At 54.5% G+C, this 12,985-nt stretch overlaps 1 protein-coding gene across 1 annotated transcript in view; it reads left to right on the top strand.

The window, feature by feature from the left end:
• Window positions 1-1,729: 1,729 nt before the first annotated feature.
• Abat (4-aminobutyrate aminotransferase) overlaps window positions 1,730-12,985 on the top strand; it is a 77,975-nt gene continuing 66,719 nt past the window's right edge. The window contains exon 1 of the mRNA XM_015490743.2: window positions 1,730-1,880. The gene's annotated coding sequence lies outside the window, so the exon portion shown is untranslated. The remainder of the gene's footprint in view (window positions 1,881-12,985) is intronic.

Genomic DNA, 12,985 nt, shown 5'->3' with positions numbered 1-12,985 from the left:
ATGGATTTCCCCTCTGGGTTCCTGCTGCACATTTGTTTCCAGTTTGGGATTCTAATAGACACAACGACAGCAAAGCACTTTATCCTCAAACCTTTGCACCCTTCATTGTTTTGAGGTAAATTAAAGGTTTGACAGCCAGGTCAAAGGGTAAGCCCATGTTTAGGAGTTTTTTAAAAATAGGAACGCCCAGTTCCTTTCCAGAAAGACAGTGATCATACTGCTATCAATAATACATGGAACTGCAATTTCTTGAAACCTCCACAAACGATAGCAATTATAGTAACAAGGCAATTTTTGTAGATGAAAAATTTCCATCTCTTTGTTTTAACTTGACTCTCCTTGACAAAGCGTTTTCTCCCGTGTTTGCCAACCATTTGATTTCTTTGGGCGGGTCTTTGGCCAGTAAAGGGAGGCCATCTGTGTGGCTTAGGTTTTAAGGAAAACTTGCTAGATTTCAACACCTGCCCCTTCTTTAAGTCCTTTAAGTTCTTCAAGCAAGGTGACAGGATTAACATGCCGAAGAGATTAGCAAAGCCTTCTCTATTTCAACAGACTGAGGGTCCATTAAGTTCTCTGTCCTTTTGAATTATCCTTATTTATTATTTCTTTGGGGTTCCTACAATCATGGGTCACCCTAGGAGGTGGTTGTTTGGTGGTTTGTGAATTTATCTACTTGTTGACTTAAATTCATCTGAATTCCTTTACTCCTAGGATACAACCCTTCTTGTCTAATCAGATATAAAGCCACCTAGATTCCCGGACAGCAAGAAGGATCTGCCAGACCCCAGCCAACCAGAGAAACAGTTACTTGTGGTAAGGTGGAGTGGCAAGAGCCAAGATGTATTCTTCCTTGGCCCTTGAAGGTCTGGCATCTTCATTCAGCCATTCATCATGAGCACTTGACTGTACGTTGTGCTGGTGGGCAATTTTTGTGTCTTTGATTTTACCACTGAATGATTGTGACCTTTAGAACGTTAGGGGGTTATCAGTCATCCCCACGGTAGTATTAACTAGTTTTCACGCCGCAATTTTAATTGTATGAAGGCATCTTCAAGACATCTGGGTGTCGTTTGCACCCATAAAGGAGGTGCAATCATTCTGCCCATTGAGGATCAGGGCAGCGAAGTGACCTGCCCTGGATCTTGCAGGAGGAACGGTGGTCTGACTCCTAGTCCAGGGCTCTCGCGTTGCCCTGCCATGCACAAGCTACTGGTCTTCCTGATCCGATGGCCAGACGGTGGAGAGCGCATCTGGGAGGCCCGGGAGAGCGCCGCAGCCGTGATCCTGGGGAGGCACGAAGCTCCCCCCACCCCATTTCATATGGAACCATCTGACTGGGACTCCAGGACACCCGACACCAGATTCGAGGCACGAGGCGGGGCTGGGGCAGCTAAATTCGCCCTCCGCGGGAAGGTCTAAAGCAGGAGGGCGAGGGGTTGTAATTGAGATCCAGTTAAATCAACCTCCAGAGCCGCCCCCTCCCTTAAACCAACCTCAGATCCCCTCCCCCATCCAACTTGATGGGGGTCCTCGGCGTCTCTTCTCCAGTCCCAGTCCCACTCCCGGCCCTCGCGCTCCCTCCTCCGGGACCCCTGGTGCCTCCCGCGGGAGCCCCAGTCTCCTCCACCCGCTGAGGCCGGACTCTGCCCCCGCCCCGCCTTCCTCCTCCCCCCCGGGGGCGGTGGCCCGTGGCGGGCGCGCCCATTGGCTGCGGCGCGAGCGAGGGCCAGGGCCGGCGCGCTGATTGGCCGCGGCGGCTCGGCGGAGCCTGGGAGCCCGGCGAGTCGCTGGGGGAAGCCGAGCAGACACTAGGCGCAGCCGGAGCGCAGATCTTGGACCCCGCAAGTCGGAGCCCAGCGGATTCGAGCCCGGGCCTGGAGGTAAGGACCAGGCGCCTGGTCGGCGGGTGGGGGGGGGGGCGGGCTCTTGCGAGGAGAGCCGAGATGGGGTACTTCTGCTCTGCCCCCAGACTACAAAAACGGAGCATCTTCTCCCAGAAACGGGCCCTCCATCCTCCCAGGACGCGGAGAAAGAAAGGGTCTCTCACCCTCCACTGAGCAAAATAGCTCCGTTTTCCTTTCCTTTCAAAATAGCTCCGTTTTCCCTCCTCATGGCCCAGCTCTGAAATAGGATTGCCCTCCAGGATTTACCCTTTGGAATAGAAGGTTACCCCTACAAAGTGGGATCCAGGAACCTCCTGGGTATCAGAGCCCTCTTTGGAGATGGCGCCCCTTCCCTATCCCAAATAAACTAAGTTTGAATCTCTTCCTTCTCCTCTCATCCCCTTCACAATGATGAGCGTCTTCTTAGCTCGTAGATAACAGTGTCCTCTCCCTCCCCCACCCGTGGAAAATATGGAGGTCCTGGGAAATAAGCCCCTCAATAGGACAAGGACATCCTGGGACAGAGACTCTGCAAGTCACCTTCCAACCCCATACGCATCTCCCTGCATCCCCACCTCAGAAACCAGACTCTGGAAACCAGACTCTGGAAATGGATGATTCCCTGCCCTTCCCCACCCCTAAGAGAGGGGAAGCTGCCCCCTCCACTCCACTAAGGCACCTGGGGCTGTCCCCCTTCCCCCTGGAATGGGGATGTTTGAGGAGAGCCTTTCACACCCAGGAACAAGGCCGTGGTCTGGCCACAATCCCTGAATTCTCCATCTCTTCCTAACCCTTTCACCCAAATCCCACCCTAAGACCCCACACCCACCCTCCCACCTCTCTCAAGCTCTTCCTCCCCGACCTCACAGCCCCACTGATAATCCCACCCCAGTTCCCTCACTCAGGGAGCCAGAGAGGACCTGAAGCCCTGGGCACTGTGACCCTAGGCCTGGAGACCCTTCTAACAATGGAGATGGCCTCAGGCAGCTGGGCCAGTGAGGACCCCCCCCCAACCTCTACCAACACATACATACCTCCTCTGAGGCTGTCCTTCCTCCTCCTAGAGAAGGGGTGTCAGGGCAGAGAGGGGCTGCTGGCCCTCTTCCAAGAAACCCCCACTTGCTCCCTGGGTCTGCCCCTCAGATCTCCTGTGGGCATTGCCTAGCGGAATTCCCTGGGCACTCGGCCAAGAGAGATGGATGCTGCTGGGCCCATACATTTGTCTAGGGACAAAATTGGCTTTGCTATTTTGGTGAGGCTGGACTAAGGCAGGATTCTGTGACCTAAGGGGGGCTTGGGGACAGCTCTCAGGTAGACCAGGTTGGTTGGGCAAGGGAGGGAAAGCAAATGAGTTTTGCCTTGTTCTTTGGAGCTGGCACCACAGCATGAAGTATAGAGAATGTGCTTCCTCGAGGCCAAAGGTCGGCCCCGGGGAGAGGCAAACAGCCAGTCTAGCATCCTAAGACCTAAAAGGGATTCTGATGAAGGACTCCGACCCTTCCTCTGACAGTTGGACAAACTGAGGCACAAAGAGAGGAAGAGACTCGTTCAAGGTCACCCAGCCAGTAAGTGACAGAGCCAGCCACCGCTCCTACAGGGCCACAGGGTCCCCGTGCTAGCTGCAGTCCTCACCTTGTCCCCACTTGTCAGAGGAAGCACCAAGGATCTGTAAAAGTCATGCAGCTAGGAACGGGCAGAACTGGAACTCAGAGCCACCCCCGGCCAGCACCTGGAGGAGCCCCTCATGGGTGTCTGCATCCAGTGCTCATGGGTGTCTGCATCCAGTGCTCACCCATCTGGAGGTCTCATTGAGCCCTCTGTGGAATCCAGGCTTGCCAGACTCCAAACTGGCCCAGAAGAGCAGAGCGCATCGGTGGCCATGTGCTGGGGCACTGCTGCCACTGCAGGGGCACTGCTGCCCCAGGAACTCCAGAGGGTCCGGAGGAAGTCACATCCCTTCCCTCTAGATAACCGCCCAGTCCCTCTGGTTCCCTGCTCCCTGCAGGAGTCTCATTCCTGCTCAGATCCCTGCATCCTTTCCTGCGGCACCAAGGGGGAAACTCTGTCTGCAGATCTCTAGGACCACCCAGCCAGGTAGCAGCAACCTGGTTCCTACCGATGAGAGAGTCAGGGGTAGCAGCTCTCCTCATTCCTACCTCTGCCCAGCTCCCAAGGGAAAGGGTCGTGATCATGCTTCAACTAAGAGCTGAGAACCAAGTTCAAGGTGAAAGTTCAGAGATGAGGATAGAGGTCCTTGGATCTCCAATCTGCCCCGTGGTGTGTGGTCCTAGGAAAATCTTTCACCTCTCTGTTATCCTCCTCAGGGTTAAATGAGTTAATAGCTCACAGCTAATGGGGAGAAGCCATGATTACGATTCCAAGTGCAAAGTCATAAACCTTTAAAGCCAGTGGGTGGGGGCAGCTCCGCTTCCAGAACTCAGAACTTTGCTGTACATAATCTTGCCAGTGGACACAGCCATCTCTTCCCTGAGAGGCAGTACAGGGTGTGGGCTTGACCTGGACTCCAAAGTCAGATAAAGCTGAGAGGAACCCCGCAGCTGCTCCCTGGGGCACCTGGAGCAAGCCCTTCCCTTCTCTGAGCCCCAGCTCTGCATCTCTGAAAGAGGTCTGTTGTAGGTGGTCATCTGATAAGAGAAGGGTCTAGATCAGGAGTCTCACCCTCCCAGGCTGACACTTGGGGTGAGCTCTTCCTTCCTGTGCATGGTGGGATGTTGGTTGTCCTCCTGGCCCTCTACAGGCGAGGTGTCCACAACACCACCTCTGTTGATAGAAAATGTCTCCACGTGTGATTGGATGTCCCCTCCTCACCAGGGAGAACCACTGGCCTGATGGGTGGGTGGAACACAGCCTGTGTGGAGCCAAGACCGCTTCCCCTCTTTGCAGAAGTTCCTGGCTCTGGTTTCTGCTTGACTGGGGGTTGGGGGGTGGGTGGGCAGTTGTCCAGCTGCTGCGCCTCCCAGTGTAGTAGTCCATCACATCACAACTGTAGTCCATCACATTTAAAATAGCACTTGCTGGTTTCCAGACGCCCTTAGGTCTGCTACACTAGATTTGCGATTTTACAGACCAGGAAACCAAGGCTTTTAACTGAGGTTTAAAGACTTGCCTGAGGGCATCTGGCCTCCCTGCTTTAGAGGGTGAGAAACTGCCCAGGCCAAAGGAGCTTTAGAAACGTGAGGGCTGGGTGCCTTCCTAGGGAGATAATTGGCAGACTCTCCCAGAACCTGAACCTGCTGCGGGTCCTTGGCCCAGCAGCCCTGCTTCGAGGAATCTGCTGTGGGATGCTCACACAGATGACCTGGGAGTGTCCAGTGCAGGGCTTGGTCACACCCCTCTGGGAAGGGTTCATGTTCGGTGCATCCACGTGGGAAATGGACAGTGTTTCTAGAAGAATGAGGTAGATCGATGTTGCTGACACAATTTAGTGAAAACAGTAAAGTCACGGGATCAATACCTACAGGATCATCTGTGTAGACTGGAAAAGAAAAGATAATTTGTAAGTACACATGAAAATGGATCGGTAGGGAACTGGGGGGCAAAGAAGAGACACATATATTATGTGAATGCGTTTTTGAGGGAAGAATAAAGAAAGGAACGCCCTGGCTAGCTGTCCCTGCCCCGGCCACCAAAGTACAGCCCAAAGAGGTCTCGGGGGCTTGCCGGCACCAGAAGTTGCCAGCGGCAGAGACCGGGGCCTCTGAGCCTCCGGAGAGGTTGGGGCTGGAGAGACACGACCTGAGGCCCCAGGAGGAGGAGCCTGCTCCCTTGCAGTGGGAGACCTCCTTCCAGCCCTGTGGAGGTGCAGCTGCTGTGAGACTGGCCCGATTGCTCCCCAGGTGTGACAGCCTCAGCCTAGCCACTCTCAGGACCTGTCTCCCTGGGTTATTGTGAGGATTAAATGGAACCTTGTGTTCAGGCCCCTGGTACACAGTCGGTACTTAATTAACGTGAGCCCTGATCTCTTTGCATCTGTCCAGTGCCCCCCTGCCCCTTGCCTGCCCCCTGTCAGGAGGCAGAGAACAAAAGCTTCCTAAGTGACAGTTGGGGAGCCTGGGGCCTCTGAGAAAGCTCACTGGGTTGAATCAAGGTCCCCCCCCTCCATCTTGTCCCCTGCGCCTCCAGGAGGGAGCAGTTGGGGGCAGTGGGGCTGGAGCGGGTTCCCAGGGGAGCTGTGCTCCGGTTCCCCCTCCCTCCTGTCTAGCTCTCCATGCCTTCTCCAGATGCTCGCGCATTGCAGGAACGGGTGACAGGGTGTGACCTCTAATTACAAGTTCCCTCCATAAGACGACTTTCCAACGGCAGATTCCCCTTCAGACCTTCAGTCCTTCATAGGAACATGTCCCTCCCCCTCCCTACCGCAGCCTCTGAACTCTGCCCACACCCAGCCTTCCGTGGTCCATCAGTGGTACCGGGTTTCCTTCCTTCTGTATACCTGGCAAGCAGAGATCACACCTGCTGCGGCCGTCCCTTGTCCCAGATGCACATCACAGTTTCTGCCGTGTGACAGATAGTCAGGGAGCATTTATTGAATGCATTTTTTTTTTTGGTGGGAAAACTTGCAGAACATAAAATTGACCTCTTTTGTTTTCGTGGTACTGGGGATTAAACCCTGGGCCTCGCACATGCTAGGCAAGTGCTCTGCCACTCAGCCACACCCCCAGCCTTTTTATTTTGTTTTGAGACAGTCTCACTAAGATGCCCAGGTTGGCCTTGAAGTTGCCATCCAGTGCCTCGGCCTCCTGGGTAGCTGGACATGCAGGTGTGCACCGCCATGCCCACTAATAGGCCACTGTAACCAATTTAAAGTACACAGCCCAAGGACATGGAGTACATTCAAATGTCCTGCGTCCATTGCCACTATCAAGTCCCAAAATATTTTATCACCTTAAAACTTCATGTGCGGTCCCCATTCCCTAGTCCTCGACAACCACAGTGGCCTCCTACCTCTGTGGATGTGCCTAGCCTGCATATTTCACATAAATAGAATCATGCAATAAATGGCCTTTTGTGTCATTTCTCCATGATTTTGCATGTATCCGTACTTGGTTCCTTTTGACGGCTGGGTAATATTCTGTTGTATGGAGAGAGCACAACTGGTTTATCCATCTGTCAGTTGATGCCCACTTGGGTTGGTTTCACGTCTTTGAGACTGTGAACATGCATGTACGAGTTTTGATGGGAAGACCTGTCTGAGGTTCTGTGGAGAACATGCCCAGGAGTAGAACTGATGAGTCACGTGGTAACTCCTTCTGTTTGTCCTTTTGGGGGACTCCCTGACCGCAGTCCTCAATAGCAACACACTCGCCCTCTCCAGCAGTGTGGGGAGCTCCCGGCTCGTCTACATTCTCACCAACATTTGTTATTTTCTGCTTCATTATTATCGTAGCCTTTCCGGCGAGTGCGAGATGGTTTTGACTTGCGTTTCCCAAACAGCCAGTGATGTCGATCACCCTCTAGGGACTTTGCTGCCTTCTGGAGCCACCTTTGGGGAAGCATCCGCTCGAGGCTTCACTCATGCTTGATGGGCTGCTCTTGCTGGTGGAGTCAGTTCTTTATACACAAGTGTGCTTCGGTAGCTCCAGTTCCTTGTCCATCTAAACTCTAGCTCAGCTCCTGTGGGTCAAGGTCTGTTTTGTGACCGTGGGATACCCAGGTGACCCCAGCACTGTTTGTGCCCATGTCTGAAGCAGTTTCTCAGCCCCAACACTGTTGACTTCACAGTAGGGGGTGGCAGGAGGGGCATCCTGTGCTTCATGAGGTGTTTGGAAGCATCCGTGGCCTCTGCTCATGAGATGTCACTAGTAACCTCCCCCCAGGTTGAGACAACCAAAATGTCTTCAGACATTGCCAAACGTCCCTTGCGGCGCAAAATCATCCGTGATGAGAATCACTGTTAGAGACTGAAACAGGCGTGAATATTTACAACTTCAGTGAGATCTCTTGTGCCTAACAGGTACGTACTACTGGGTATTCAGGACCTATTGAATGTTGGATAGATGGGTAGATGGATGGATGGATGGATTGGTGGGTAGATGGATCAGTGGTGGGATGGATGGAAGGGTGGGTGGGTGGCTGGGTGGATGGATGGACAGACAACCCCATCATCAGTTGGCTAGATGATAGATGAGTGTGTGAATGGATACATGAACAAATCGATGCAACTTGTAAGTTCTGGGATGTGCCTACAACTCTCCTGTTTTTCCAACTGCAGTATTCTACCCTTTCTCTGTTCAGCATGGTGGTCCTTAACTTGCATCAGAACCCCTGGAGGGCTCACTAAAACTCAGATTGATGATCCGAGCCAGAACCGATGGTTCAGTAGAATCACCCACCTGGCAAAGGCTCTCAGCCCAGTGCCCTTGTTCCTTGAGAACCTCCACCCTGCCAACCTGTCGGCTCTCGGAGGTCCTAATCCATGCAGGTGCTAATGTCTGTTGCCTTAACTGTGGGCACATGCTGCAGATCTGCCCCTCAGCTGTGCTGACGTCCTCAAGGCTGGGCGCACTGTGCTTTGGTGACGGTGACCAGCAACATTGTGTCATCCGGGAGCTGGGGGAAAAGGCTGAAGTTCGGGCCCCACCCAGGCCTGCAGAGCTGAATCAGCATTTGAAAACTATTCTTGGCATGTTTCCTGGGCACCCTGGAGTTGGAAACCTGCCCTTGGACGTTCCCACAACTGTCACGCTCAGGGCTAGAACCGACCAGCCTTGCTGACGAGTCCCGCGGACAGCGTCTCTCCCAGTGTGGGCTGGAGCGTCCCTAAGGCATACTGGCCACCGTGTCTTTACCTGACATGCTCGACCTCGTGGAAGGCCTGAGCTGGCCTTGCTTTCTCCATGGAGAACGTCCCGGGGGGCAGTGTCTTGCTCAAGGTCACACGATGACCATGAGGTAGAGGAGAGACTGCCATCCATTCCCTAAGGGGGAGTGAGAGAGAAGGGGTTGCCGTCCACAGCAGTGATGTGGGAAAATGTGGAGGGGGACTGTGAAGCCATTAGCTTTGTTCTCCAAAAGTGGGGAGATGGGAGGTGACCTCCAAGTGTACAAAAGACCAGGACCTGATGTGGCTTCTCTCATTTATTTGGCAAGTGTGCATTGGGTTCTTAGAGCCAATGGAGTGGAGTATTGAACAGGAGAACAAGGCTCCTTCTCAGTGCCTTATCAGTGGGGCTGAAGTTCATCTGAACTTTAGTCCTTAACGACTGTGTTCGTTTATTGCGTGGTTTCTGTGTGCTGTGTACAGTCAGTACAAGGAGCAAGTGGGCGTGAGTGCGTGTGTGTGTGTGTCCTGGGGACAGAGAATGCCCAGAGCATCCTGGGCTCTCTGGGGTACAGAGGCCCTCAGACAGTGGACCTGCCTTGTCCTCAGGGTCAGGAAACATGAGAGCTCAAGGTACAAGGAGGGTGCCTGTCCCTGGGATGCTGGGGAAGAAACTGCAGGAGGAAAGGTCAGAAAAGATGGAAAGTCCTTCTGGGCAGAGAGCAGCACCAGGCACAGGCCTGAAGCATTCATGAGCTGCGATAAGAAAACCTTCAGGGTGAAGTCACGACTCTCTTACAAACAGGAAACGAACCCTGGCTATTGATTCTAAGCAGATGTTACAACCAGTTTGGAGGGAAAGCTAAATAAAGCTCAGATGGGTACAGAGTTTAAAAAAAAAAAAGGTGGACATGCGTTGCAAATGGAGGCAGACTGGTCGGACAAGGCAGAATCTGCTTTGTCTAACATTTTCCTACAACTTACAAAGGGGTTTCAGAGGAACACGGTCTCCTTATCATGAGCAGAGCTAAAAATCAGAGAAGCCAAGGGCTCGTGCGGCACGTAGACCGGGCATAATTTTCTGTTGGCACCTGGCTTTTTTCTCCCTATGAAACCAGTGTCCAGAGGACAGGGAGGCCTTCAGCAGGACACAGGATGGAGGGGAGGCTGCAGGAAGGGCCCCGTCGTGACCAGCCCGGTGCCCCACCGCCGTGGTTTGGACTTGGCTCAGAGACCCAAGGGGAGCCGTGGCGGAGTTTTAAGCAAGGTGATGATGCTATTTTATTAGCACTTGAGAGAGATCCTTCTGGAAGCTGGGCAGACAGCGGACAAACACCTTCTCCCCCCCGTTGGGCCCAGGTTCCTTGAGGGAAGCCAGCCAATCCCAGAGGCAGGCTGCTGGCCATTCAGCAAACGCTTTTAAGGCCTTACAGCTCCTTCGGGGCAAGGCTCCTGAACAGCAGCCAAAAGAGCAAAGCGCCGCCTCTGCAGGGCTGTCCCTGGGGGAACAAGCCTGGCCCCCTCTCCCTGTCCAGAGCTGCAAATAGCTCCCTGCCGGCTTTGCAGGCTGAGCGTGTCCGGGGACAGGCTGGAAATGAGCAGACCCAGGAACATTCGTGCAAATCACTGCCCGCTGCCGATTTGCATGCCTGGCACCCAGCCCTGCCTCGGTGCCGCTGTCCTCCAGGGCGCCCAAGGCAGGGCCCGGAGAAGAGCCACACAGAGCAGAGCGTGGACGTTCTGACCTAGGGACAGGTTCCAGGCCGGGTCACGCTCAGTCGAGGAACGTTCAGGGGACTGGACTGAGTTCCATCGTGATGACAGTGACCCGCCAACACTGGCCGCTGAGCGGGCAGGGAGGGTGTGCTCAGAGCCCGGCAGGTGCTTGCGCGTCTGGCTGCTCACAGCGACCTGATGAGGCGAGACGGTCAGATTTCAGAGATGGGAAAAGCAGCTCGAGGTGACCGGCGAGGATGACCGGTGAGGATGACCGGCTGCGTGGAGAAGGGTAGCCAGGATTGAAGACTCTGAGCCCAGGGAGGCCTCTGGTGTGCTGGTGCTGCCTGTGGCCCCCGCGTGCTTGTCCCCCGCCTCCGTGGAGCAGCAATGTCTTTTGCTTTGGTCACAGCAGGGGTGGGGGGTGGGGCTGCTGCCACAGCAAATTCAAAGGGAGAGTCCAAAATGCTGAATAGAAGCAGCGATTGTGGAGAAAGCAGTGGACATGCTCCAAAGCCCCGGCGACAAGGAGTGGGGTACAAGGGCCTTTCAGAGACAGGGACACTTGCTTCCTGTCCAGGGTTTGGCATTGAAGGGTGGCTGTTGAAGGATGGGTAGGAAGCCATGCTCTGGTTTGGGGGGAGCCATTTTGGTCACTTTGGTTTCTCTCTTAAGAGGATTGGGTAGTGGGTCCCAGGAGAGAGTGGGGAAAAGGGACCCTGAGGTGGGGACAGACAGTTGGAGGCAAAGTTTGCCCAGAGTGGTCAGCCATCCGTCCACCCCCTGCGGACAGGAACTCTGGTCTTCGTCCCCCTGTTCTGGCCTTTTCTGAAGCTGGGCAGTGGCCCATGTTTGGGCTGAGTGCACCGTCCCCACGGCAGCCTGCCATCGACCCATCTGTCCCCGTGCGGACCCTGTAGGTCCAGGAAGAAGGGCTCTGTTGGAAGCCAGCAGTGCCGCCCGCTCCCCGAGACTCCTCTCTGCAGACCTCCCTTTCCTCGTCTGTGGGACGGGTGGCAGAGGACTCCCAGCTAGCGTCCCTGAGAGGCCAAGGCAGTGGAACTGGTGACATTTGGCTCTTGGAAGCGGTATCCCAAGAGGTCTCCAGTACTGCAGATTCACACCTGTGTCAGGGCGGGGTTGAGAGGGAGGTCCCCCCCCCCCAGAAGGGCCTGAAACTCTCGCCATTGCGCATTGTTCTCTGTTCCTTCTTATGGGAACGGAGCACGTTCATGTCATCAGCCCACTGCAGCTGAGTGCGGGATGACAGAGGTCACTGCATTTGCCCGTGTGGACTCTGCACGTCCATCTCGAAGGACAGGCCAACGTAGAGGTCCCTGCCCTTTGCTACCTGGGGGATGAGCACTTCCCCAGCACATTTCACGGGAGATTTGCTTAGCTCAGACCTTTGAAGGGTCCAGAGGTATTTCCTAGGTGATAATAGGTTGCAACTGAATTTCACCAAGATGATCTTTAACCTAGGAGGTTGTAAATCCGAGCAGGCTCCATCTCTGCAAAGGCTTAGTGGAGGGCGGCGGCCAGCCCCTCTGCAACTTGTCGCCTGGCTGCAGGTGCGGGGAGGCCCACAGGTGAAGCTGGCCACCCTGAGAGCCATGAACAAGCTAATGAATCAAAGGTTGTGTGGGGCTCGGCTTTTAACAGGGGACCAGAGGGCCCTTGCCCTGCCTTCTGTTAAGAGCACCTCGCCTGCATTATCATTTAACCCTCAAGACCCTTCAAGGTAGTTCTGAACTCGGCAACATTTTATAAACAAGGAAATAGAGGCACAGACAAGTGAAGGAGCTTACCTCCAAGGTTATACACCTTGCTGTATTTGGATTGCTAGGGCCAGGGCTGGAGCAGGGCCCCGTGGTAGAGCACTTGCCTGGAATGTGCGAGGCCCTGGGTTCCATCCCCAGCACCGCAAAAAAAAAAGTAAAAGAGAGAGAGAATTGGTCAAGGGCATCTGTCCAGAGAGGCAGCCCCCTCTGGCCTAGGACAGGTCCCCTGTCATTCAAGCCTTCCCGGTGCCCAAGCCGGGTCCCCCACCTCTCTTGGGGAAGCCACTCTCCCCTGGCCGCCTTCTCGCGTGAGTTTATCACGCTGTTGAAATTCTCAGCTCATTCACCGTCTCCAGAACTCTGGTAAGTCCCTCGAACTCAACTGTGTCCTTCCTGGGGCCCCGGCATTGTCCTGGGACCTGATACCAAGGGAACGTGAGGTCAGCAGTTGTTGAGTGACTGCGACTATGTCGTTAGATCAACTTTCCGAGAAGTTCTTGAGCAGGTTTGGTGCCTGTTTAGGTCCTGAATTTGCTTGGCCTTTCTCTTCAACGAGCCCTTTGCTTCGGGATCCCTGTAGACTCTCACCCAGTGGTAAGAAGTAACACCGAGAGATCCCGGGCGCCCTTTCTGCGGCGTATCCCAGTGACACCATCTTGCTGGCCTGGACACACCAGCATGGACACCATCCACCTGTCTTATTGGGATTTCTTCAGTTTTACGTGCATTCCTTTGCACTTTTGGAGGGTGGGAGCTGTTTGGTTTTGCTGGGGATCAGACCAGGGCCTGGTGCACATCCGGCACATGCTCTTCTGCTGAGCTGC

The sequence above is a fragment of the Marmota marmota genome, unplaced genomic scaffold (assembly GCF_001458135.2).
Source record: "Marmota marmota marmota unplaced genomic scaffold, marMar, whole genome shotgun sequence".
Taxonomy (NCBI): domain Eukaryota; kingdom Metazoa; phylum Chordata; class Mammalia; order Rodentia; family Sciuridae; genus Marmota; species Marmota marmota.
The sequence above is the reverse complement of the archived record's forward strand: the minus strand, read 5'-3'. Positions and strand labels throughout refer to the sequence as shown.